Source organism: Chamaea fasciata, unplaced genomic scaffold (assembly GCF_029207755.1).
Source record: "Chamaea fasciata isolate MVZ Bird 193981 ecotype frontalis unplaced genomic scaffold, bChaFas1.0.hap1 SCAF_1, whole genome shotgun sequence".
NCBI lineage: Eukaryota > Metazoa > Chordata > Aves > Passeriformes > Sylviidae > Chamaea > Chamaea fasciata.
In genome coordinates, this window is record NW_027094086.1 from 3321946 (window position 1) to 3346502 (window position 24557).

At 40.5% G+C, this 24557-nt stretch overlaps 1 protein-coding gene and 1 long non-coding RNA gene across 9 annotated transcripts in view; one reads left to right on the top strand and one right to left on the bottom strand.

Moving 5' to 3' along the window:
- The window catches only part of TSNARE1 (t-SNARE domain containing 1), a 458033-nt gene extending 441060 nt beyond the window's left edge, over positions 1-16973 (top strand). For all 6 annotated transcript variants that reach the window (XM_066175258.1, XM_066175253.1, XM_066175288.1 and 3 more), the window contains one exon: positions 16585-16973. The gene's annotated coding sequence lies outside the window, so the exon portion shown is untranslated. The remainder of the gene's footprint in view (positions 1-16584) is intronic.
- On the bottom strand, positions 13765-18308 carry LOC136284862 (uncharacterized). 3 transcript variants are annotated; one of them, XR_010719319.1, is made up of 4 exons: positions 18098-18308; positions 17738-17872; positions 16564-16684; positions 15067-15438 (listed from the first exon to the last, which is right to left on the bottom strand). It is a non-coding gene; the product is annotated as an uncharacterized lncRNA (long non-coding RNA). The 3 variants fall into 3 exon arrangements; XR_010719318.1 differs by lacking the exon at positions 15067-15438 and adding an exon at positions 13765-14298 and having other exon boundaries at positions 17738-18308; XR_010719317.1 differs by having other exon boundaries at positions 17738-18308.
- Positions 18309-24557: the final 6249 nt, after the last annotated feature.

Genomic DNA, 24557 nt, shown 5'->3' on the forward strand with positions numbered 1-24557 from the left:
TTTTCAGTTATCCCAAATTAATAGTCCATGTAAAAAAATGTTTCTTCAACAGGATTTCTATACCATAGGGACACCAACCATAATATCTGTGAAATTTCAACAAATAAGAGTACTTAAGTTTATGTAAACAATAGGACACCTCCTTTGCCATGTCATTTGAATATTGCTCTCTGCCTTAGGTGGTTTTCAGGACACTGAACTACATTTCCAAAAAATATTCTGAAGACTTGCATTAAATCATAGAATCACAGAATAATTACAGATGGACAAACCCTCAAAGATCATCAGACCCAACCTCTGACTGAGTCCCATCTTGCCCAGTAAACCATATCATATGTGCCACATCTTTTGAACACTCCAGGGATGGTGACTCCACCGCTTCCCTGGGAAGCCTGTTCCAATATTTAACCAGATTTAAAAGACTTAATTTAATCTTTCAGTGAAGAAATTTTTGCAAATATTCAACTTGAATCTTCCCTGGCACAACTTGAAGCCTTTTGCCCTTGTCTAATCAATTATTAAAGTTTATCTCCCTGAAGGCCTTTTGCCTTCAAATAATGGATGGCACTAAATATACTCAAAAGTTTCTTGTTTGTTTGTTTTATTTTGGTCTATATAAACATGATCATTTTTAGTAAGAAAATGCAAAAAGTATCTGTAGTATTTTGACTACAAAAGTATTTTGTAGTCATACAAATTTTTTCTCCTAAAAAGAACAGCCCCTCAGTGCATTTGTATTCTTGGATTTCTGTGATATTTCTCTCCAGCCTCATAGAAATATAACACCACTGCAAAACACAGCTCTGAGAGTACCTCAGGGATCTCAATATTTACTAAAATATAACTGAAATGATGAAATATCAGAAATTTGTGAATTCTTTTTTAATGCCTTCCTTTGGGCACCAACTAATTTTGGATAGAGAAAGACAAATACCACCATAATAATAAACAAAATCCCTACATAAGCAGAAACAGTGAGTTTCATAACAAACAATCAGATGGCTCCCAAGTCATTAAAAAGGTTATTACATTTGAAGGTAAAGGAAATCTCTGTTTCTGTTCTCCCAAAGCATTTCTTTTATGCAAGAGCAAATATTTTCTGTCAGCATTTTGAAACTTATTCATGATGCACTATTTCCGTTTATCGTTGTTATCCTTGCATCATTTTTTACTCAAAGAAGAAATGTGAAATGAGGCTCATGAAAACTTTTTCCTCTGAATAAAGTGTTGACAGTTTTTAATGATTGAAAGACATGGATTTAGAGAAACTACTATATCCACATCTACATTTAAATGGCCAAATTAATCCTACTTGTAATTGAATCAAGGTTTAGACTCTGTATCAAACGTTGCAGTGCATTTCTCTTGGATGGATGCATGGGTGTGTGGATGGATGAATGGATGGATGGATGTGACCCAAGTTTTTAATTTATAATGTCTCTGTGCTGACTTTTAAACATTGCTATAAAACAACAGAAGTAATTCCAAACACTGTACAAAGCAAATATTAGATTCCCTAGGCCTAATTCTCATTAACTTTAACACCAATTTACACCACTCTTGCAGTGCATTGGGGCCATAAACTGAATTACATTAAGCAGAAAATGTTCCTAATGTGAGAACCAGACCCAGTGTGTTTGCAGCAGTTTTACAACCAACTTCCCAAAGATGGTGCAATGCTTTCCAGTTTCCTAACGGGGGTCCATCACAGTTGTTTGCTCACTTTCAAGAAAGAAGAGCTTCTTCCTTTCAGTCTGCACAGTTTTGGAGTAAGAATGACCCTCCCCTTTCCAAAAAAAAAAAACCAAAAAAAAAAACCACCCAAAAAAAACCTCCAAAAAAACCCCCAAACATTTCCAAATCAAATAACTCTGTTATTGACTGCATGAGCCCCACACTGGACTTAGAATATCTCCTACCCTTGTGTACAGTTGATCCATGACAATTACTTCTCTTTATTGGGTAAAACCTGACCAAAACAGGCCTGGCCACGTGGGAAAAAAAAATAATAAACTCCAAACATATAAACCACGTAGTTCCAGTCGAAAGTCTCCAGTGTGTTAAATAAAAGGAAAATTTAATATATGAATTGATAATGTTCTAAGAATAAAATATTATGTCATGGCTGGCATGACCTGCTGGGCCTGTCAAAAAACTTCCAATGTGACAGCCATGTGTAGACCTAATTTTCTCACACAGGCATTCAAATCTGACGTAGATCTACAGATAGTTTGGGAAATACAATTTGAAATACACATAAACATTTTAACATGTTTCCTTTTATTATTTCTTGTAGTTAAAATTCAGTAGAATCCCATGTGAAATCTGTGCTTTGTTGGAAATATCCAGTTCTGCCTTTTTAAAATACTGAACTATTGCAGAGAGTGATGAATAATAATGAAAATAAAAACTCTACATTAATTATAATTTTCTTCATAAGGAATTCAGATGGAGGATTAAAATAACAAGAGATTTTTCTCAATAAAGGAATTAATGCTCTGAGAACACATTCACAGAACATTGTTTTTTTATGGTGCACCAATGGACACTGGAAGACAGAACAAAAAAGAAAAATCACCGATTAAATAAATATTTAATACATTTAATGGACTCACAGTTTTTATAGAACAATGTAGCACGCAAAACGTTTTATGAAGGGCACACATTAAATATTTTGCATGTTGTGTACCCTTGCAGAAGGATATCTGAGCTGCTGCAGGTGCTCAGCCCTGGGTGATGCAGTCCCAGAATTGGTGCGGGAGTATCAGCAGACAATTATCTGCAGTGCCACGTTGAATGATGCAGCCACTCTGCATCAGAGCTCTCTAGAATGGGATTCCTGTCAATCCCCAGAGGGAAAAATCTTGCCTCAGGCCTTTTGGGACAAATTAAACTTACCCTGTGACGTGGGAAACTAATGCATATGATGAAAGGAATGGTATTTCTGGAAGTACAATCAAGGAAAGATAGGAAGGGAAGACAGGCATCACACGACGTTCTGGGTGAGGCAATGAAGTTGTGAAATGGCAGCCGTCCAAACAGATTTGGGAAACATTAAACCATGTAGCAACCACAATGCAAATGGAATAATAATCCTTCTAGCCCTATGGTCCCGTTGTCTGATAGTCTTATTTGTTAAATGTAGTTGCAGTAATTAAAACCACAGCCTTACCAGACCACACAGAACCACAGGATGGGTCAGGGTGGAAGAGATCACAGTGGGGTCATCTGGTCCCACCTCCCTGCTCCAGCAGGGCCATCCCAAAGCTCTTGGCACAGGATTGTGACCAGAGGGTTCTGGAATGTCTCCAGGGAGTGAGACTCCACACCCTCTCTGGACAATGTGTTCAGTCCTCAGTCACTGCACAGGGAAGAAATTCTTCCTCAAGTTCAGGTGACACCTCCTGGGCATCACGTCCTGCCAGTTCCTCTTGTCCCATTGCTGGGCACAGCAAGCAGAGCCTGGTCCATTCTCTGAGCCCTCCCTGCAGATAGGGACAGACAGGGATAGACAGGGATAGACAGGGATAGACAGGGATAGACAGGGATGGGGTCCCCTCTCAGTCATGTCTTCCTGAGGCTGAACAGCCCCAGCTCCCTCAGCCTTTCTTTGTAACAGAGACACTCCAGTCTCTTCATCTTCATCTTCATAACCCTTCCCTGGACCTGCTCCAGGAGGGGTCTCCCATGTCCTGAGGAGCCCAAGACTGGACACAGCACTCCAGATGTGCCTCACCAGGGCTGAGCAGAGGGGCAGGGTCACTCCCTGATCTGCTGGCCATGCTCTTCCTGATGTAATCCCAGGATCCCATTGGTCCTCTTGGCCACAAGATCAGGACCTATCTGAAAGTTAGAAAATGTTTCAATAAGTTAGCTATTTTCAAATAGGCCTCCCATTTCTGACTCTTTTCTTGGATTCTTTTTGCCCTGTTTCCTCAGCAACATGCTCTGCACTGACTTTCCCCTCTGAGGTTTTCTAGTCTTCAGATACAGCTCAAACTTGTTGAGACTGTAATATACAGGGACACAGGTACAGCAGAAGAAACACTGTAAAAGCTTCAGTCCTACTCCCAAAGTCATGAAAGTATTTGTAGGGCCAGCAAACTCGGAAATCAGCAGTGATATTTCTGCTGCAAGGACAATGCTTCACTTGGTAAATCTGCTGTGAAATGGTTTGTGATTGGCGAGTCTGAGTCCAAGGGGCTGGAAACAACAGAAGCTCCTTCTAGGAAAGAAACAAGACGTCAAGCTGTTTTAAGCAGAAGTGAAAGAGTTCAATAAGAATTCATCCTTTGAACTTTGTCTTTTTTCTTTATTCTGTTTCCTTACATTTTCTTTCATTCTGCCCTCTGCTCCAACCCCAGTAGCTTGCACCCATCTGTTAAAATATAAAAAGGGCTCCCTCTGCTAGTGCCTATTAAAGTGCCATATGGCTGAGGTATAGCCTGAGGTGCTGAGCATCACAGAGTGCAGCTCTGCAGAATAAAGATTCCTGCACTTGAGGTTTAATTAGGTAAGTGCTTTTTAAGTAGCATCGCAGTTTCCCCTTAAAATATTTACTATTCCTCACCAAAGAACAAAGATGAAGCTGGTCTAAAATCACAGCCTGACATGTTTCAATGTTGTTCCCATCCTTCTCATAATGTTTCACTTCTCCTTCGTCCTCAGAGTTGGGGATAACGTGCAAAGTGGTCTCCCAAATGTGCGTGATCCCTCCTGCTGTGGAGGAATCGTTCCAACTTCATCACTGCTGCTGCAGGCAAGGCTGTGCTCTGGGCTCCACCTGCTGCAGAGGAGGAGGGAGTTCTTCATTTCCAGATGAAGCTGCACTACAGCTTTATTGAGGGGAAATATAGAGAGGAATTGTGTGCTTTGAGGTGTCCCTTCGAGTGATGGGCTGGGGTGTGGTGCTGCAGGGATCTGCCACCTCCAAAGAAGGAATTAGGAATTCCAAACTAGGAATTCAGTGCAGTGAAGGCACAAGATATCTAAAGAAACATTTGGCAATGTGTACTTGGAGTTTATTCTGATTCTTTGAGCTGCTGCCAGCTGCAGGCGAAGAACAATAAATATTACACATTTGATTTTTCAGTTTGATTGTTTGTTTGGTTTTTCAGTGTTGCTGTCATTCTTGTTAAGAGGAAAGTAAGATCTGAGGGGAAAGAATCTCCACTTGCTTGGTGCATGTGAGGACATGTAGGCTTCTGTTATTCCTGTTAAATGTGATGTGCAGTAAAAGCCCTCTGAAGAAGTCCATGGGCAGTCCCAAAATTCATTGCTAAATGCCAATGTCTTGGACATCTTGGTTGTGCTGGACAGAGAAGGCTGTGCATTAACTACCAAAATTATTCTGCCTTTCAAACAGCTACAGAAACAAAAAGAAAACTCAAAAATCTCTATGCATTTCATGGATTCACAGAAACTCCCTGGAATTTCCTCTTGTATTTTGTCTACCCTAGTTTTTCACTTTTATGTTAAGCATGTCAAACACTTCAGTCACTGTAGTATCTAAGATCTGTTAAAAATACCTAAAGAGATACATATTTTTTTTTTTCTTTTGCCTCTTGTTTAATAGACTTGAGCTGTGAAAAGGCTTTTTGATACCCAAAAGCTTTATCTGTGTCTTCTGGAGCCCTTAAATACTTCATCTCCCCTCTTTTCTCTCTTAATCCCTTATAGCACTACATGCTACAGAGTAAGTAAAATCTTAATCATTTCTGCTCACAGAAATGGAACCAGAGGCATGATGCAGCATATATAATGTGTAACTGACTCTTCAGTGACTACTCATGATTATCTTCCCTCCCCAACAAACTCCTGTTTCTTTCCAAAAGAAAATGGAGATGTTTCTGGAGCTCTACACAATCCCTTTAGTGCTGCTTTTCCCAGCAGTGATAATGAACAGGGAGGAGTTAAATGAATTCAGCACCCTGATAAATCTGACACAGATGATTTTAGGAATGTTAGGACACCCAGCCTGGCCAGCACAAAACAATATTTCACCTATTAACTGTCTCCAGCAGCACCCATGAACAGTCACTCAAGGAAGAGTAATAACAAATTATGTACATAAAACATTCCCTCAGGCGCTGTCCAAGCTTCTGATTATTTTCTGCTCAGGGAGTTCTGACATTGTTTCTTGCTTAGTAACTCAGAGATCTTTCTTTGAAATATTTTTCTATTCTTCCCTTCAACCTGTGGGGTTTATTTTATTCATTTTTGGGTGAGCATGGCAGGAGAACATACATATCGGAGGATAGGATTGCTTCTCTGTGAGTGAAGAGCATTATGGGGAAAACAAGATGGGAATTGTATCCATGCAGTAACTAAAGAATTTATAAGGCTTTCATTAGTTGGGTCCCAGTAGGATCTAACATGGGAGTTTATACTTATGCCTATTTCCACTAATGCTGCTCAAGAAAATTAAGATAATCTGGATTCCATATGAAAATGGGAACATTTTGTGTGCACATTAAAAGAAAAGGGAGGGAGAGAGGGAGGGAGGAAGGGAGGGAGGGAGGAAGGGAGTAAGAAGGAAGGAAGATGTTCTAAATTTCTAAATTTCAGGGCACATGATGAATAAAGGCTTCTGATACTGGGGGTTGCAACACTTGTCTATCTGGTCACTGAAAACTTATTTGTAGAAAAAATATATAAGGACAACCATAAAAACCTGTGAACAGAATAAGCTAGTACAGAAATATTTGTTTCAGAATTAGAATATAAAATAAAGAAAAATGAGATTAATGTCACTGAAGTTTAGACAAATAAACCTAAACTTGTCACTTGATGTTCCCGTTCAAGCTAATGCATAGATTTTTTTTTTTTTAGCTATTGAATAGATTAGTTAAAGATGAGCCAGACTGTCCTCTCTCCTCTCTGAAGAGAAATGAGGGTGATTTGTGTTGATCTGGAGCATTTGAATTTGAATGAAAAGAATCTCATCCATAATATTCCATATTGACTCATCTGGAGCAGTAGAAAAGGGAATAAACATCCACTAGGCAGGATATTTCACCCACCTACACTGGAAGAAGGGTAGAAGAGATCAAAAGGAAAGTCAACTCAGCTATTTTTACCCTTATTTATGAACAGCCCACTAAGGTCCAAATGAGGAGGTGTCCAAAAGATTTATCAAGGTTATCTACAAATATCAGAGTGAAATCCCTGACATATGTGCATTTTCCTGCCATAAGCAGGGATCAACTGCATTAGTCTCCCTGGAGTCTCTAAAATATCTCTTTTCTGATGGGATTAGGGTTTGCATTAATCCAGTACTGACTGCTAGAGTGTAAGCAAAGGAAACATGTGAGACTTCCTTCCATCCTGTGCCTGAGCCCTGGCACCATCTGTAGGAATAACACCAGCATATGTATGTAAAACCAGCATCACCCAGAGTTAACAACTAGAGCCCAGATGGATGAAAAAAATACATTATATTTACATCTATAGAATTTATTACTTCTTTTTTAATTAGCTCTCTATGCAGCAATTTATTTCCAGTGCTGTTCTTAATGAAAACGCTATCAGTTGCAGTTTTATTTCCAGTGTTAAGAGTTTTATCCATTCCATCTCTGTCCTCATTGACTAAAACCAGTTTTGTTTCCTTCATAGTTAAATAGTCTTTAAAAAATTATCTGAGGAAGGTACTTCATGTGTTTAAATATGCATTGCTGGTGCTCTGAAAACACCCATCAGTGTGTGAGACAGCAACTCTTGCTATGCAAGTGTTTTTTTCTTCCCTGATAGGGAACCTTTTCAGCTCTCATTTTCTCTAGTTCTGCACAAACCACGTTATTCTTCCTTTTCAGCAGAACTGGAGCACACAGTTCCTGCTCCCTTAGCTGGAATAGTTTAATGCCAACCATTTTGTGTGTCTTCTGTGGGCTTTTTTAAGGTTTATTTCCAGTAACATGTGAATGAGAATTTAAGGGTTTCTGTCACCTTTTTACAGCTGTGATTTGCTTGCTCTGTAGTTAAAAGCAGCTTCAAGGTGAAAGCCTGGTATTTCCCCATGGCAGGGTCTCAGGGATGGTGGAACTGTAACGAGGCACTGGATGGGCACTGAGAGATTTGCATCCTTGGCTGTGTACTGCAGTGCTTAAGCATCCATCTCCTTGAATCTGTCCTGCAACCAGACACACTTTAACATAAGTCAGCATTTTTCCTCCTGATGCCTAATCCAAGATGAAAGTCAAATGCCAGTAACTCTCCCTGTTCCCAAAAAAACCCACAAAATTTGCCACCCTGGTGCAAGTGGATGACTTGCCAGGTCTGCTATCTAATCTCTCTCAGTGTCTTAGCTGGCCAGTGTTTTATGTCTCTTGCTTTTACATTATCCTGAGTGCTTCCCAGAATAATTCCACATATTCATGAAGCTGCTTTTCTCTCTCCTTCCTCCCTCCACAGTACAGGAGTTGCCAAATGTGAGTCAGGGAGCCCTGTCCTATTAGGGAAGGGCAGTGGCTACTCAGACCAGAAGAGATGTGGCCTCTCACAGAACCATCTGAGCAAAGTTACTGCAGCTTAAGCTGCAAAGTGAACCCATGAATAAAGAACAACCAATGGTATTTTCTTGGTCATTCAGTCACTTAGGTTTAGATCACACATTGCTGGAAATTCTAACCTTTCTGTCAAGGCAACAAAATAAAGTCATAGTCCTCCTCTGTACTGCGAGCCTCATTCTTCTGAGTTTCAGTCCTCAGAGAAAGATGATTCCAGATAAATTTCTTTAGTTTGTTTTTGGGATGTTGTGAAGGAAATCCCAGACGCCAAATATGGGGGTTTTTTGAGAAGTAAAATCATAGAATCATGAAGGTTCCGAAAGACCTTTAAGGCCATTGAGTTCAGCTGCCCTCCTACCAGCACCACTAAGGTCACCAGTGAACCAGGCCCTCAGATGCATCTCCACACATTTTTTCAAACACATCCAGGGATGGTGACTCTACCACTTCCATGGGCAGCCTGCTCCATTGCTTTACAACCCTTTCCATGACAGAAAGTCTCTTGATGTCAACTCTAAATCTTCCCTGGCACACCTTGAGACCATTTCCTCTTCTCCTGTAATTTGTTACTTGGGAGAAGAGACTGACACCCCCTCACTAAAACTTCATTCTAGGTAGTTGTAGAAAGAATTAAGGTCACCCCTCAGCCTCCTTTTTCTCCAGGCTAAACAGGGTGACAATACTCCTACAAGAAAAGTAATATTAAGAGCTGTTGAGTACACATTTCTTTGGAGGAAGCATCTTCTGTGACTTGTGATCATGAGAAGAAGCAAGGCCATATTTTTAGGTGGGTTTGATTCTTTCTCTTTCCTGACTTGCTACAGTACAGGCATTAAGTTTGTGTTTCAGGTAGCTCCTGGGGTTTCCTGTCAGAACTTTCTAGGAGAACTTGTTAGAACACAAATTTTAAACCTCACACAACCTCAAAAGATGCATTCAGGGCTTTTACCAACTGTATCACTCAAAAAAAAAAAAAAAAAAAAAAAACACAAGTTGCTGGAGGTTGAAAAGGAACTTTTTCTTGGATTAAACATTGTCATGTTAAAGAACTATGCAATGACTTTTCAATCATACCGAACTCTGCCACGCACAGCGGGCTATGAGAGAAAAAATGAGGTCAGCTCACTCATAAATAGATTTTCCCCTTGTTTTAATGTGATAAGACAATGCTGCTGAGATTCGCTCTTCACTTGCCATTTAATCAGAGCTGAGTTTGCAATGTCATTACCCGATGTTTCACATATTCAACATCAGGTAATTTAAAAATCTTTATGCAAATGGCCCTGCTACTTCTATAACAGCATTTGTTTTTAACAGGTTGGGCAAAATTACTCTAATTCATTACACGTCACCTCCCAGGCACTGGGCATTCCACCTTTGTGAAATGAATTTTCTCATGATCCCTGAAGTTCAGCTAGCAATTTTCACTTCTGAAATGTGATATCACCTATTATATCTCTTGCCATTATTATGTCATCTTCTGAAGCTTTGCCTCCCAGGTGCAAATTCTGAATTGCTGCAGACCTTTTTTACAGGTTTATGTAAGTACCAGTTGCACGTTTCCAAAACACTTTGCCATGTACTGTGCACTGCTAACACAAACCTTTAGGGGTCAGACAGAAATGCACAGGGGTAAATTCCTACTGGGCACATTACTAACTTCAAACACCAAGATGGAAAAGATTTGGGATTTCTTTTAGTGTAGTGAATCCCAAGGGACTGGCTTGGGTGGACAACTCCTTTCTTGGACCGCCAAACAGTGCCTGGACTCTGGGATTGGGATTTGTTGCTGAGGTTTAGTTTGGTTTTGTTCCCAGCATCGTGTAATTCCTTGATTTAATTTTGCTTAAGGGTTAACTCATCCTCTCCACAAAACACACCTATGCTCTTATGGTGCTCCCTGAAAAATACCCATGCACTTGCATTAATATCTTTATCTAAAACTCCTATTTTAACAATGATCTGCAGCTGCCAAATTTGAAGAACTTCATATCAAAAATACTCTAGACTTCCAAAGGACCTGGATTTCTACTGGGGCATCTTTCTAAACAGAAAAAGAAATTATTTCAGTTAAGTTGAATCAAAGATGGCTGCTGGGAACCGTTGATGCCATTAAGAGAATGCACAGGGGAAATAAAAGTGTAAGTGAATATTAAGCTATATTGCACAGGGTATATCATCACCCTGCCATCTCATTTTTTTTCTGACAGAAGACTCTTTGGTTATTAGGTCTGTCCTATTTTAAGAAGCTGCTGTTAGAACTCCAGTATAAGCAGAAATGACCTGTGTGGCTGAATAAAAACAGCAGATTTCCTGCTGTGGGCACTCGTGCACTAAAGAAATTCTGTAATGAAAAGTGGACATCATTTCCTTCCCTAGAAAATTAGTGGGAAGGATTCTTTAAAGAGATGAACTTTAACTGATGAAACAACAGTCTTTACTGAAGGCAAAATCTCATCATCCTGTACTACACTTGAAAAAAGGCCCAGCTAAAGGCCTGGAAGGTTTACGATGTCAGTAATGTAATTCTCAGACTAATCTGCTATCTGATTAACTTCAGCTTCAAAGAGGCAGGAAACACCACAGGTTTTCTTAGTGTTGTGACCTTTTTCTTCTTTTCCTTGTCTTATTGTCTTTTTTTCTACGCTGAAAATGCATCATTAAACTTTATGTATATAATAAAGCCATTATATCAGGCCCATGTTGAAACCTTCACCAAAGTGATCAGGAAGGGTTTTCAGAGGCGATTCCCTGCCACCACTGATGGAAGAGATTAATTTCAAATGAATTAAGCCATGAATTGCACCCCAACTGCAGAGAAAGGTTATCTGACTTAGGATAAATTTCATGTTGATATCCAAAGCTGTTGGATCTGTTGAATCCTGAACAATGAAGAAAAGTATATTTACCATATTGTCAGGAAATGAAAATCAGAATATTAGCAGCTACAAGGAGCTAGAGCCAGAAAAATGTAAACAACCAGAGATTTCCTGCTTTCCCTTTAATACTCTCTTAGGGGTTTCAGAAATAGAAAATTTAGATCCTCGTGTTACAAGATGCTGTCTCCACAATCAACCTCACAGATTAATTTAGGTTCTACATTCACATCATGAATGAGATGATGTTGCAGGATTTCAGCTCTGTGGTATTTGAAGCTACTTTGCAATGCTCATCTGAAACTATAAAGTATGCAACAGTTTCAGAGGAAAGCAGATAAATAAAGTATGTTGTGACATGGATTTAATTAGTGTGAATTTTCACATGGGACGGTTTCAGTTTGAAAATATCGAAAGACAGTAACGCCTTGGAAACAGCTTCACCAGAACATTGAAAAAAAATCAAAATAAGAGAAAACAAAACTGAATTTAAAAAAAAAAAAAAAAAAAAAAAAAAAAAGGGAAAATCAAGGCGGGGCTTAACATTTCCTTTCTCTGGGCTGCAGCTCAGGATACCTGTGCTGAGGGTCCAGCACTGGCACAGGCTCCCTCCCTGCCTGAGTTTGACTTGTTGAGAAGGAGCCTTAAAATAACCCTGAAGAACTGTTTTCATGTCCATGTTGTCAGTGCTCACCGCCAAAATCTATCTGTTCATTCTGTGACTTTATAGACCAGCTTCAAGAACTCTCCTATGGGCCTGATGCAAGGCTGGGGAAAGTCAGTGAGAGTTTTTGTGTGGACTTTAATGAGCTTTGGATCATCATTTCCTTTCGCTGGTGCAGAATTTCACCTGGCAATTTTGTGGGCCACCTTCAGTCATCTCAGTCACCTTCTGATGATTGCCATTGCTTCACGCTTTTAAAGAAGAATTCAATCTCCCAAAAGCTCTACATATATAATGGTCATCTACTATTAATAATGGACTGTGATTTATCTGGGTGAGCCTCCTTCAACAGAGAAGTTCATTGGGATTGGTATCTATGAGAAAGTCTTAAATCCATATAAATTTGCAGATGTCAAAGGTTGTGTTATCGCAGCTTATTTACACAGTGTGATGGGCATCCTCATATTTGCCCAGACAGAGATCTCACTTCATTTGAAACAACAGCAGGTTGGGACAAATGAGTTTATTGCTCTGGGTAACTTATCTTCCTGTGAGACCACCTCTTTAATTCACAGGCAGAACAGCCCCGACTAAATAAATGAGCTGAGTCTACATTGTAAACCTCAAGGAGGGGAAAGGTGCTTCTCTGAAGCCAAAGAGGGCTGGAGGATGAATCCTTACCTCAGGTTCCTGATGCATTTTTGAGCTACCACATGTCTGGAGCAACCTTTTACAGTCTGTTTCTACAGTTCTCAGTAAAGGAATCTGTCAGCTTGCATAATTTAAGCATAATTTTAGCATCCTGATAGCAGCAGGGTCCTTTTCTTATTTGCCTTTTTATGCATGAAGAAAAAGAAATCATGATAAATATATCTGGGGTTTTTTTTTGATGATTATGAAAACAATAGAAATGACTCTCAGAAATGCAGACAGATAAAGCCTCAAGTCAGACATGTTTATACTGGTAAAGTTCCCCAGACATTAAAAAACCTAGGATATATTCCAGCATAATTTTAATTTTTTTCTTTCTAAAGATTGTTATTTAGTTCTCTGTTTGTATAGCAACCAAGACAAGACTGTATAGTCCGTGAGTAGAACTGCTAAACTCAGCAAAATTATTACTTCCCAAAAAGTAAAAATGCATCTTTAATCAAAGCCTAAGAGGATGACAGGACTCTAACTCTCTCTCAGTAACTGTAATTCATTTTTATCCTCAAGCAAACCTGAAACATATATGAAGTCTCATGAGGTTTTGGCCCAGAATATCTTTTTAGCCAGTTTGTGTCTGCAGAATCTCTCTTGTTGCACTCCAAGCCTGTAGATTACCTATTTCTCATTCAAATGGCTTTTGCAATGTTAAATATTTTCCCTGCCTGCAAATCAAAATTCAGAATCCCCAGTAGCTGCAGAGCCTGCTCAGAGCAGTGGCCTGTGCTGGTCATAGGGTTTGGTTTCATGTCCAGCCCTTGGTGCTCTTCATCCCAGTGCTCGGGGATGTGAAAAACGAGTTTCACTTTCTTAGAAAAATTTATAAGTTTAATAAAAATAAAAATAGACAATTAGGAAACAGAAAAGCAAAAGTATCTCGGCCGAAGGTGCCTCACCAGAAAGCACACCCACTCCTTCAAATTACTTGTTTTTAAGGATTCACCTTTTACATATGCATTTTTCAAACATTCCTTTGAATCCAGATGTTCCCTTGGTTTTTGGCCCCCCTTCCTTCAAAACTTGCCCCATTGTACCAAATTAACATTTTATTAGATAAAGTCCTTGTTGGTGCCTGGTAGTCTTTCTGAAACCAGGAGATCAATGAATTCCTTCTTGTAGCCTTTGTTTCACATCTGTCCCGATCTTAATCAATTCAGGAATGTAGGAGGTTTCTCTCTTTGTATCTTCTGGTTTGGTCAGTTTAGGTATTACAAAGAGAAAAAAACCTAGTCTTTTTACTGTTACAGTACAGAAATCAGAAAATACATTCATCACCTTTCTAAACTCTATTAATAGAAGATAATACAGTACAATTATACCTATAGTATTCATTTTAATATTTACGAAGAGCCAACTTTATAATATACATTTATAACAGGGAATTCTGTCCAAGCTCCAGAGGGTCTGACTGTGCTCTTTTTCTCCTGGACACAGGCATGTGTGTGCCTGCACAGAAGCTCTCTGACATGTGAGGAGAGGCTGAGTAAGCTGGGACTGCAGCCTGGGGAAAGGAAGGCTCTGGAGGACCTTTCCCATCTATAAATACCTGAGGCAGGGGGATAAAGAACGTAGAAACAGACTCTTCTCAGTGGTTTCTACTGACAGATCAAAAGGCAGTGATCACAACATGAAAAACCTGAAAATTTTTTGCATATGAAAACACTTTCTTTTTTTTTTTTTTTTAATTATAAGATTGACCAAACAGTGTAAAGGGTTGCTGAGAGTTGTGGAGCCTCCAGCTTTGGAGCTATTCAAAATCCAGCTGGACGGCAGCCCTGATCATCCTGCTTCATCTCCAGAATCATCATTCTACCATTCTGTAACTTGAACAGGTGGTGAATGTTGTTAACTGACACCTGAAGAAATGTGATAGGATTATATAATATTTATATAATGCCATTAAATGGTTTGGGTTGGAAGAGACCTTCCAGGTCCACCTTAGGGCCCTTCCTCTTTACGAAGTGCTGTGAAATATTAAATAGACTGAAAAGTGAGAATAGTTCTCAAGTAGGTTAAATGATTTGGTGGTGTCCATCCCCTTTCCAGAGCTTTTTACACACATGAGTGTCTTGTGACACTCCTGTTGTGACATCAAAAGGACTTTGGCTGCTGAATTTGTGCAGCTAAATTTAGAGATGTCAACAGTGAACCTTTCTGCAGCTGAGAAAGTCATCCTGAAGATCCTTTTGCAGTTAATGCCAGTCAATACCAGCCAGTGAAATTTAGGTCAAATGGAGTTGATTACTTTATTCAAATGATCCCCACCTTAAAAACCCTAAAAATCTTTGGTTGTATTGATTAGATCTGTAATTACTGTAATAGGAGCCCCGAGCCTGGGAGTCATTGTACTCAGATGGAGGTGCTTACACCTTGAATTAGCTGGGATGAATGTCATCTTCAGAAGGGTACCCTTCCCATTAGTGTTTCTATTGCCTCTTTGAGGTGTTTATGTGAATACAATGCAGGAACCTTCATCTCTGCTTTGTATCTGCAGCACAGCACATAATGGACATCTGGTTTCAAAAATGTTATCTGAACAATTTTATTATGAGCGGTTTAAAAATTAGCGTAAATGAAAATATATTTGTGTCTCTATTTGGCTGCTTTGTGTCTGATCATGGTCTATTTTAACACCTTGTTGTTTTGCAGTAAAGCATAATTAAAACAGTGTTTCCAAGGCTTTCACCTGTATTAAAATGAATTAGAAAAAAGAAAAGAAGTTGTTAACAGTTATGTCTTCAGTAATAATAATGACAAACCAGTTTTTCATTCCTTTCCTCACCCTGGCTAACAAGTTTAACTAAATTTTCTTACACTGCATGTGTACACAAACACAGTCACTGAGGAAGCAGAGGTAGAATAAACACAAACACTACAAAAGCCTGCTGATGTATCCATAGTGATGCTTCCTACAAACACACAGGGCTGTATTATGGGTGGTGAGCCCAGAAATACAATCTCTGTAACCTCAGAAGTGCAAAGTGCTGATGTTGGAAGTGCTATCCGGCTGCTGATAACTTTCTTAGGAAGTTTCTTTTACGGTAATTGGGGACAAACAGACTCTTTCATCAAAAATTGCCTTTTTTTAATTCTATTAACTGTCTAGATGAATAGTGTAAACATTTTATTGTTTAGATCTACATGTTTTTGATCTCTAATTAGACATCTACAACTAATAATGTGTTGTTCCTAGTCAGAAGAAGTGCCTAAGGTTTTCATTTTTTTCATTGCATGGGAAAATGGGAAACAATACAATTTCTCAGCTATATTCTGCCCTGCAAAGTGTGCCAGTGTCATGCTGTCTTCTATTCTTTGTCCATTTTGCAGAAAAATATATTTTTAAAAATAAATGCACTTTCCTGCAGGTATGGGAACTGCTGGCATTGGAGGGAACACAAAATTTACTCTTTTCCTTGCCACAGCAGGTTATATGCTGTATTTTCTTGATGGATTTGTTTTTTCTGTATTCTCAGTCATAGAACCACAGAACCATGGAAGGGTTTGGGTTGGAAAGGAGCTTAAAGATCATCTCATTCCAACCTCTCTGCCACAGGCAGGGAATCTTTCCCTAGACCAAGTTATACACAACCTATTTAACCTGGTTTTGAGCATCTCCAGGGATGAGGAGGGTAATCTGTCCCAGTCTTCTCATCCCTTCCACTTCCACAATTACCTTAGACTGGATTCAGTGAAAATACACTTTCCTGAGCTTAGTCTGCTTCATTGTTGAATGAGCCTTTTGAGAGCAGCCACCCTTTCATCAGTGACAACTCTGCACCAGAAGTTCGCTGGGGATCCTGTGAATACTCACCAGCTGTTCTTGGTTTTACAGAGCCTGTGGTCGCCCTGGGAAGTGGAATGGATTCTCAAGGCTTTGCACATTCAGGCCCCACGCCCGTGTCTGCGTTGCTGATCACGTCATATTAAACCTGCTGTAGCCAACAAGCACTAATTGTATGAAAGAAAAGCTAAGTTTTATACTGTGTGTTGGTATCATTTTGAATAATTTTACCTATTTTTCCCCCCTTCATTGTAGGCATGTTTTACCTTATGTTACGGATTTTAATTATGTCCCCTGTATCTGAGGAATTCTATTTCTTTGGCTCCAGATTTGCTATACAATGTGCTGTAAGATAAGTAGCTGTTAATCCATCTCTATTGTTTGTGTTTTTAACATGCTCCTGATCTCCAATTCTGCTCATTTAAAACCATGAAAGTCAAGACGTTTGTCTGGTTCTTTTTTTTGTTGTTGTTGTTGTTTTTGTTAGTGTTTTTGTACGTTTAAAAATTAATTTAGTTCAGATCCCCCTACTGTGCACTGCTGCTTTAGAATTTGCTCTGCTGGATCTCAGCTTAGCACTTCCACAATTACATGTGCCATTTACAACACATGAATTAGATGCTTATTTGATCCCACTGTATGCATAGAACACCATATTTATTCATGAGAAACATCACTGAAAGAGCAGGACAAATAAACAAAATATACTATTACAATTTTTTGGCGGCCTTTAAAAAAAAAACCAAGGAAGATTTCTCATGAAAAATGCCAAATCTTACTCTAGACTTCATTTAATAGATTTGAATCCAATGAACATTTGTGATTTTGTTCCATTTTCATCCACAATGTTTTTCCTGACAACATGATTGAAAGTGCCGTTTAAATTCATCTTTAAATGTGTCATGTATTATAAATGCAGTTTTCCTCCAGTAAATAAAGAATTTTAAAAATGGTTTTAATTAAAATGCCATAGGAATTATTGAAGAGAATTTAAAAAAAAAATCATATTTTTTTACACTTTTAAAGTCAAATCTTTTGGAAAAAAAGGGAAAAGTAAAATCTTTTTGACAAAAACATTTCTTACCAGGAAAAAGAAAAAAAAAAAAAAAAGAAAGAAGAAAAAACTGTTAACTCTATAGGTTATGGGGGTTTAGGTACCGTGAAGTTCTAGAAAAGAATAACAAACATTAAACTGGATTCTCACCTGCACTGACTTCAGTTACATGCTCCCTTTCCAAAGAGCTGACCGAGTCTTTCATCAGTAAAGGCTGAGCACAGAAAATGCCCAGAAAAATCTTGCAGGTGCTTGAGCTCATTTAGGGTCAAAACTGTGAAACTTCTTAAACCAACACAGTCAGGTTTGGAGAAGAAACACAAGTCACAGTTTCTGGTGGCTTTTCTTTAGATATATAAAATCTACCTAGCTGGATTGGTATATGTTACATTAAATATTCATTAATTGCTATTAAGAAAAGCTAATGAATAGAGTGATACTCTTCTTCTTTTTCTCCAGCCAAGCCTCCTGCTGGCATGAAATTAGAAATTATGACACCTACAGCTTTACCTTAATACAGAGAGTTTACTTCTGAAATAGAACTTCCCTCTTCTCTCCACTACGAACTGCAGACTGACTCCATCAGCACATTTGGCAAATCCTGCAGAGATGAAAATAATTTCATCTAGTTAGTGAGAGCTGAAATGAACCCAGCTCATAGCTGATTGCAAGCAAATATTTTGAGAGCTTCAAGCTGCATTTGAGCAAGGGATCCAGGACAAACAGTCCTTGCCCAGTCACTAATCCCATTCATTAGGAGCTCAGTGATTACCTCATTAGTATGATTGAGCTTTCCCTGAGCCAGCTCACACAGCAGATCATTTGGCACCAATGACCCAGGTAAAGAATTTCTCTGCTGAAACTACAGAGGTTGCCTGGCTTCAAGCAAGGAGGAAAAGCATGTGGCAACAAAGATGGGCTGTTGTGTATTATAGACTTGGTTATAATGGTAAATATCATTTAAAAAACCCAAATAATTAATAAGGTTATTATAAAACAGGATGTTCATGCTAAATCATAGAATTACAAAATGATTTGGTTTGGCAGGGACGTTAAAGGATTGTGTAATCCAAGTCCCTGCCACAGAGACCTTCCTCTAAACCAGGTTGCTCCAAGCTCTGTCCCAACCTGGCTTTGAACACTTCAAGGGATGGGGCAACCACAGCTTCTCTGGGTAACCTGTGCCAGGGCCTCACCACCCTCACTATAAACAATTTGTTCCTTATGTCAAATTTAAATCCACCCCCTCTCAGTTAGAAACATTGATTCTTGTTCTGTCACTACATGTCCTGGTGAAAAGGATCTCTGTCTTTTTTATAAGCTCCCTTCATATATTGAATAGGTGCAATCAGGTCTGTGCAGAGCCTTCTCCTCTCCAGTCTGAGCAGTGGAACACCACCAGCAGCCAGAGGAGAGGAGTGAGAATGTGAGGGAGGAACAACTCTGCAGACATCCATGTCACTGCAGGAATGGCAGATGTCACCCAGGTCAGGTGCTGGAGCAGAGATTCCCCTGCAGCCCAGGGTGCAGCCCATGGGGAGGCAGCCGAGCCCCTGCAGGTCTTGGGGGTCCACAGGCTCCTGGCAGGACCTGAGACCCTGTGGAGAGAGGAGCCCAGGCTGGACCAGGGCTGATTGTCCCCACAAGCACCCGAGAAGGGCTCAGACTGTTCCTGAAAGGCTGCCCCCCATGGAAGGGACCACACTGGAGCAGTTTGGGAAGAGGTGCACCCCATGGGAAGGACTCACATTGGAGAAGTTCCTGAAAGACTGTCTCATGTGGAAGGGAGCCCACACTGAAGCAGGGGAGGAGTGTGAGGAGTCCTCCCCCTGAGAAAGAAGGATGAGCAGAGATGGGTGATGAAGTGACTGCAAGCCCCATTCCCTGTCCCTCTGCCCCACTGAGGGGGAGCAGACAGAGGACTGAGGAGTGAAGAGAAGAGTTGGGGGAAGGTGTTTTAACATTTGGGTTTATTTCTTATCATCTTGTTCTGAATTCATTGGTAGCAGATTAAACTAATTTCCCGAAGTCGAGTGCTTTGCCCACAACAGTAACTGAGGGGTGATCTCGTCTGATGGGGGGCAGGACATTGCTCTTGGCCTTGTTTAGCTTCACACAGTTCACATTTCCCAAGCCTGTCCAAGTCCCCCTGCCCAGCATCCTTTCCCTTTGGTGTATCAGCTTCACAAACCTGCAGAAGGCTGCACTCAGTCCTGTTGTCTGTGTCATTTTTAATGATATTAAATCATGCTAGCTCCAATGTGGACATCACTTGTTACCAATCTCCATTTGGACAATGAGCCATTGACTGCAAACTTTGTTGCAACTGCAAGGGAAGATTTGCTTTCTATTTCTTTAGTCACTTCATGAGTGCATTTTCCTTTGCCCTCCTCATGGAAAATACACCCAACAATGCCATTAAGCAGCTGTTTATGTTACTGATGCTTTGGGAGAAAATGCAGGCACAGTTTCTTCTTCTTTACAATATTTCTGGCAGAAACACAGAGCTCAAAGATTTCCAACAGCAGGCTGTTCAATTTGGCAGATCCTGCAAACCACCATGGTGTAGAGGGTTAATTGGTAACAAATAGGTGAGAATGGGATATGACAAGGGAAAATTCTAATAAAACCTCTTTGCAAAGACATTATGAGGAGCGAGAGCATTCTGGCAGCAGCGGAAGAGAAGTTAAAAAGATCCTGACAAAATCAATTAAAAAGAGGCACATCAGAGGCCTAGTGAGCTAAGTACCCAGTTCAATTATTAAGTTGTCAGGTCCTCTTAGTCTGGAGTGGAATAGGAAACAGTTTTTCCTCTGGTGCCTTAAGGACAAATGGAACATGAGAAAAGAAACCAGTTTGGGTGCCTCATGCTGCTGCTGACAAGCCATGCAGGAGCCAGGGAAATTTCTCAGATCTGAGACCTTTAAAAATTACTGTTTGCCCAAGCTGAGTTCACAATAGGAGATAGATCTCAAAACTGACAGTGTTGCACCTACCATCAACTCTTCAACAATTGCTGGACCTTTTCTCCTCTTTTATGACATGTGAAAAATTTTACTGCATATACAATCCCAGGAGTCGGACTTTGATGATCCTTGTAGGTCCCTTCCAGCTCAGGATATTCTATGATTCTATGAAATCTGCTGTGTTGGGAAAACAGCTGCTTGAACTAAGCAGGAGGAAGCCTTGAGGAGCCTTCTATGCCTTCATCAGCACAAGGTAGGACATGAGAACAATTCTACTGCCTCTGCTCAATGCTACACATCACTCGGAATTCTGTCTCCAGCACTGGCCATAAACAAGTAAATAGGATCCAGAAAAAGTACCTTTGATCTTTTCTCCCTAATAATCTCACAGTCTTCAATCCTAATTTTTCCACCTGGTGATGTTGTGGCTTGAAAAAAAGTCTCAAAAATCTACTACCAACAGGTGGGGGAAAAAAGAAGAAGAAACCCCCAAAATCCCAGTATTTGTTTTTGGGTTATTTTCCTCATTTAGTTTGGCTCCTGCTACTATAATTTCATATCCATTTTTTCTTTCCATTGACAAAAGGTGTTGACAGTCTGTCTCAATACACCCTTTCTACCTCATGGTAATTTCACAGACTTTTAAATAGAGGATATAAACCCCAAAGAGAGAAGATTTAGATTAGATATTAGGAAGAAAAAAATTATTATAAGGGTGGTGAGGCCCTGGCACAGGGTGCCCAGGGAAGCTGTAGCTGCCCCATCTCTGCAAGTGTCCAAGGTTGGAGTAACCCGGTCTAGTGGAAGATATCCCTGCCCATGGCAGGGGATTGGAACAAGATGATCTTTAAGGTTCCTTCCAACCCAAACCATTCTCTAATTCTATAATATGATGACTTTTGGACAGCCCCATCCAGCTGAAAGGAGATTAATCTTTATCCTAAGCTATTTTGCGCTAGCAGGGGACCTGTTATCTCCTGTGCATTTTGATCCAAAAGCCACCTGAAGTTATTTACCATGTCAAGCATTTTATTTTGCTCTTTCACCTAATTTGATAACATTTTAGATAAAAACCAGACAAAGCCACAACACTGAAAATGCGGTGATTGACACATTTCCACACTTTGGCATCTCGCACCTCCAAGAGCGGATGGAGTGAAAGCCGAGAAGGATGGAGCAGGTCAGCAGATCACTCTCTAACAACTTATTAATCTGCAGTTCTGTCAGTCCAAGGGGACTTGAAACAGTGAAAGTGGCTGCAATTCATCCATTTAGTTTAAGTGCGTTAACCCACATAATGAGGTGCAGTCTCTTCCCAGGCAGCAGCCCAGAGCATATTAATGATCCCTCACATGGAGCCTGGACTGTGCTGCTCATGTGTTCACTCATTACAAGCTTCCACACCGTGGAACTGAGCTGAACCTAATTAGACCACAAAGAAATATGGTTATAATTGGTCTGGGGCAGCTCAGTAATATGTAATAAGGAAGTTTAATTGGTTTCTTCTTTGTTTTACTGGTTCTAGAATTTTTCGTTTGCTTTGGACATTGGGCCAACTCCACCTCACCTTGCCATGGAAAGCAGATGAATAAAAATATGATGGTGATTAGTAATTTGGTTGTTAATTATACACAGCAATGGCAGAAATTGCTGAGTTTCACAATAAGGACGGGGATTCCTGATCCTTGGATGCTGTCAGTAACTGGAATATCGGGTCCAAGAGTATCAGATAGCATTTAAAAAATGAGATAGGTAATCTTTGTTTCAGTGTAATGGAGATATGACCAAAGCCAAAATCTCTGACCGTCATAGCTTGAAATTATAGACATATGCAGAAATTAAATTAGAACCTACCAGCAAGGTAAACACCTTTTTGGTTGATATAAGCAGAGCAAGGAAGGTCATGTAGTGAGGTTTCAGGGAAAATGTGTAGGAAAATGAATATTTAAAAGACAGTCTGTTAGTTCCATTAGAAATTCCTTCCTTCCTTCCCTCCTTCCCTCCTTCCCTCCTTCCCTCCTTCCTTTCCTCCTTCCTTCCCTCCTTCCCTCCTTCCCTCCTTCCCTCCTTCCTTCCCTCCTTCCTTCCCTCCTTCCCTCCTTCCCTCCTTCCCTCTCTCCCTCCCTCCCTCCCTCCCTCCCTCCCTCCCTCCCTCCCTCCCTCCCTGCCTCCCTCCCTCCCTTCTTACTTTCTCTTTCTCTCTTTCTCTCTTTCTTTCCTGAGACCATTTGAAAAGTTAAAAGTGACATTCTTCTGCACTTGAAGGGGAACATTTGAAGATTCAGAAGTAAACACTATTAAAAATGAATTCTCACCTCCAGTGAGGGAGTCTTACCTGGAGAAATTCCTCAACATCCCATCTTGAAATCACTTTCAAAATGTTTTGCTTGAATTTTCAATCTCCTGTTGCAAATTCTTCCTGCTCCCTGTGACAGCCTAACGGGACCTCTTCATGCTCAAGAATCACAAGAGTACAGAAAGATATAGTGAATCATCCCTGTGCCAATTCTCCTTTTTATTTCAAGGGGAAAAGCCAAAAAGTTCATGACAGTCATAGCTGGAGCATCCTTTTCCATCCTTTGTTCACTCAGATTGTACATATGAATGACTTTGTAGCAGGCATTAACTGGATAAAGCTGGACATTATATGGGTCACTACTACCACTGCACTGTGTGTCTCAGGAGGTGACACAGCTTAGAGACCCTACAGGATCTGGATCTGTTTGTGTAGCAGCAGAGGTGCCTCCATCCTGAGTGTAGTGACATCCTTGGAGGACTTGAGCTCTGGAGGAGAAAGAAAGCACCTTTAGAGACAAACTAGAGAGCCCAGGGAACTCTGGCTGGTGCTGGCTGCAAAACATGAAAGCAGGATCACCGAATGGTTTGGGCTGGAAGGGATCTTGAAGGTCATCTAGTTCCAAGCCCTCTGCCATGGGCAGGGACACCTGCCACTATCCCAGGCTGCTCAGAGTCTTATCCAGCTTGGTGTTGAACACCTCCAGGGATGGGGCATCCACAGCTTCTCTGGGCAACCTGTGCTCATGCCTCACCACCCTCACCATAAAGAATTTCTTCCTAATATCTAAAACCTAATCTTCTTCAGCTTAAGAACATCATCCATCATCCTCGCTATTTGCACCCTTGTAAAAAGTTCCTCTCCAGATCTCTTGGATCCCCTTCATGCGCTGGAAGTGGCTCTTGGGTCTCCCCAGAGCTTTCTCTTCTCCTGGCTGTACAACCCCAGCTCTCCTAGCCTGGATCCATGGCAAAGGTGTTCCAGCCTTCTTTGGACTCATTCCAACAGGTCCACATTTGTCTTGTACTGGGGGCCTGAGATTTGGCCACAGTGCTGCAGGAGGGGTCTCACAAGAGCAGAATAGATTTCGCTGAAAGGAGACCCCAGGAGTGATTACTGCAATCCTCTATCTGTGGTACAGACTGTGTAGGATCCAGCTTGCTGTCACACTAGATAAAGAAAGAAAACGAAGTAAAAAATTCTCCATGGAGAATGTTGATGCACCAGAACAGCCCCTGGAATTCCTGACCACCAGGCAGTTAGCAAAAGGCAGAAGTTTGGGATGAGTGACAGTGCTGACAGCAGCAGGTAGCAAAACATCAGGCAGGTCTGGGATGTCCTTTGCCTTTTGTTTCCTGGCTTTGTGATTCCACTGGGGTGTTTCTGACATGCTCAGCAGCAGTGCCAAGTGCTAGAAAGGCTGTGCCAGGATCCTCCAGTCCTGCACATTCCGAGCACAAACTCAGCAATTCTTCAATCTACAGGATGGGTTTAGCACTCGTTTTCTTTACAGGTAAGTTGGATTCACTGCTGAGCCCAGATTTACCTTATCTTACTTTAAGCATTTAAAAATGAGCACAGCCACTTTCAGCTCCTATTACAGTCAGTGGAAAAAGATCTTGGGATAGACTGTACTACCCTCTGGAAATTCTTATGTTTCCCAAGGGCTGCTGTGTTCAAAATTTAGAGCCTCAGTTAGGTGGGGTGA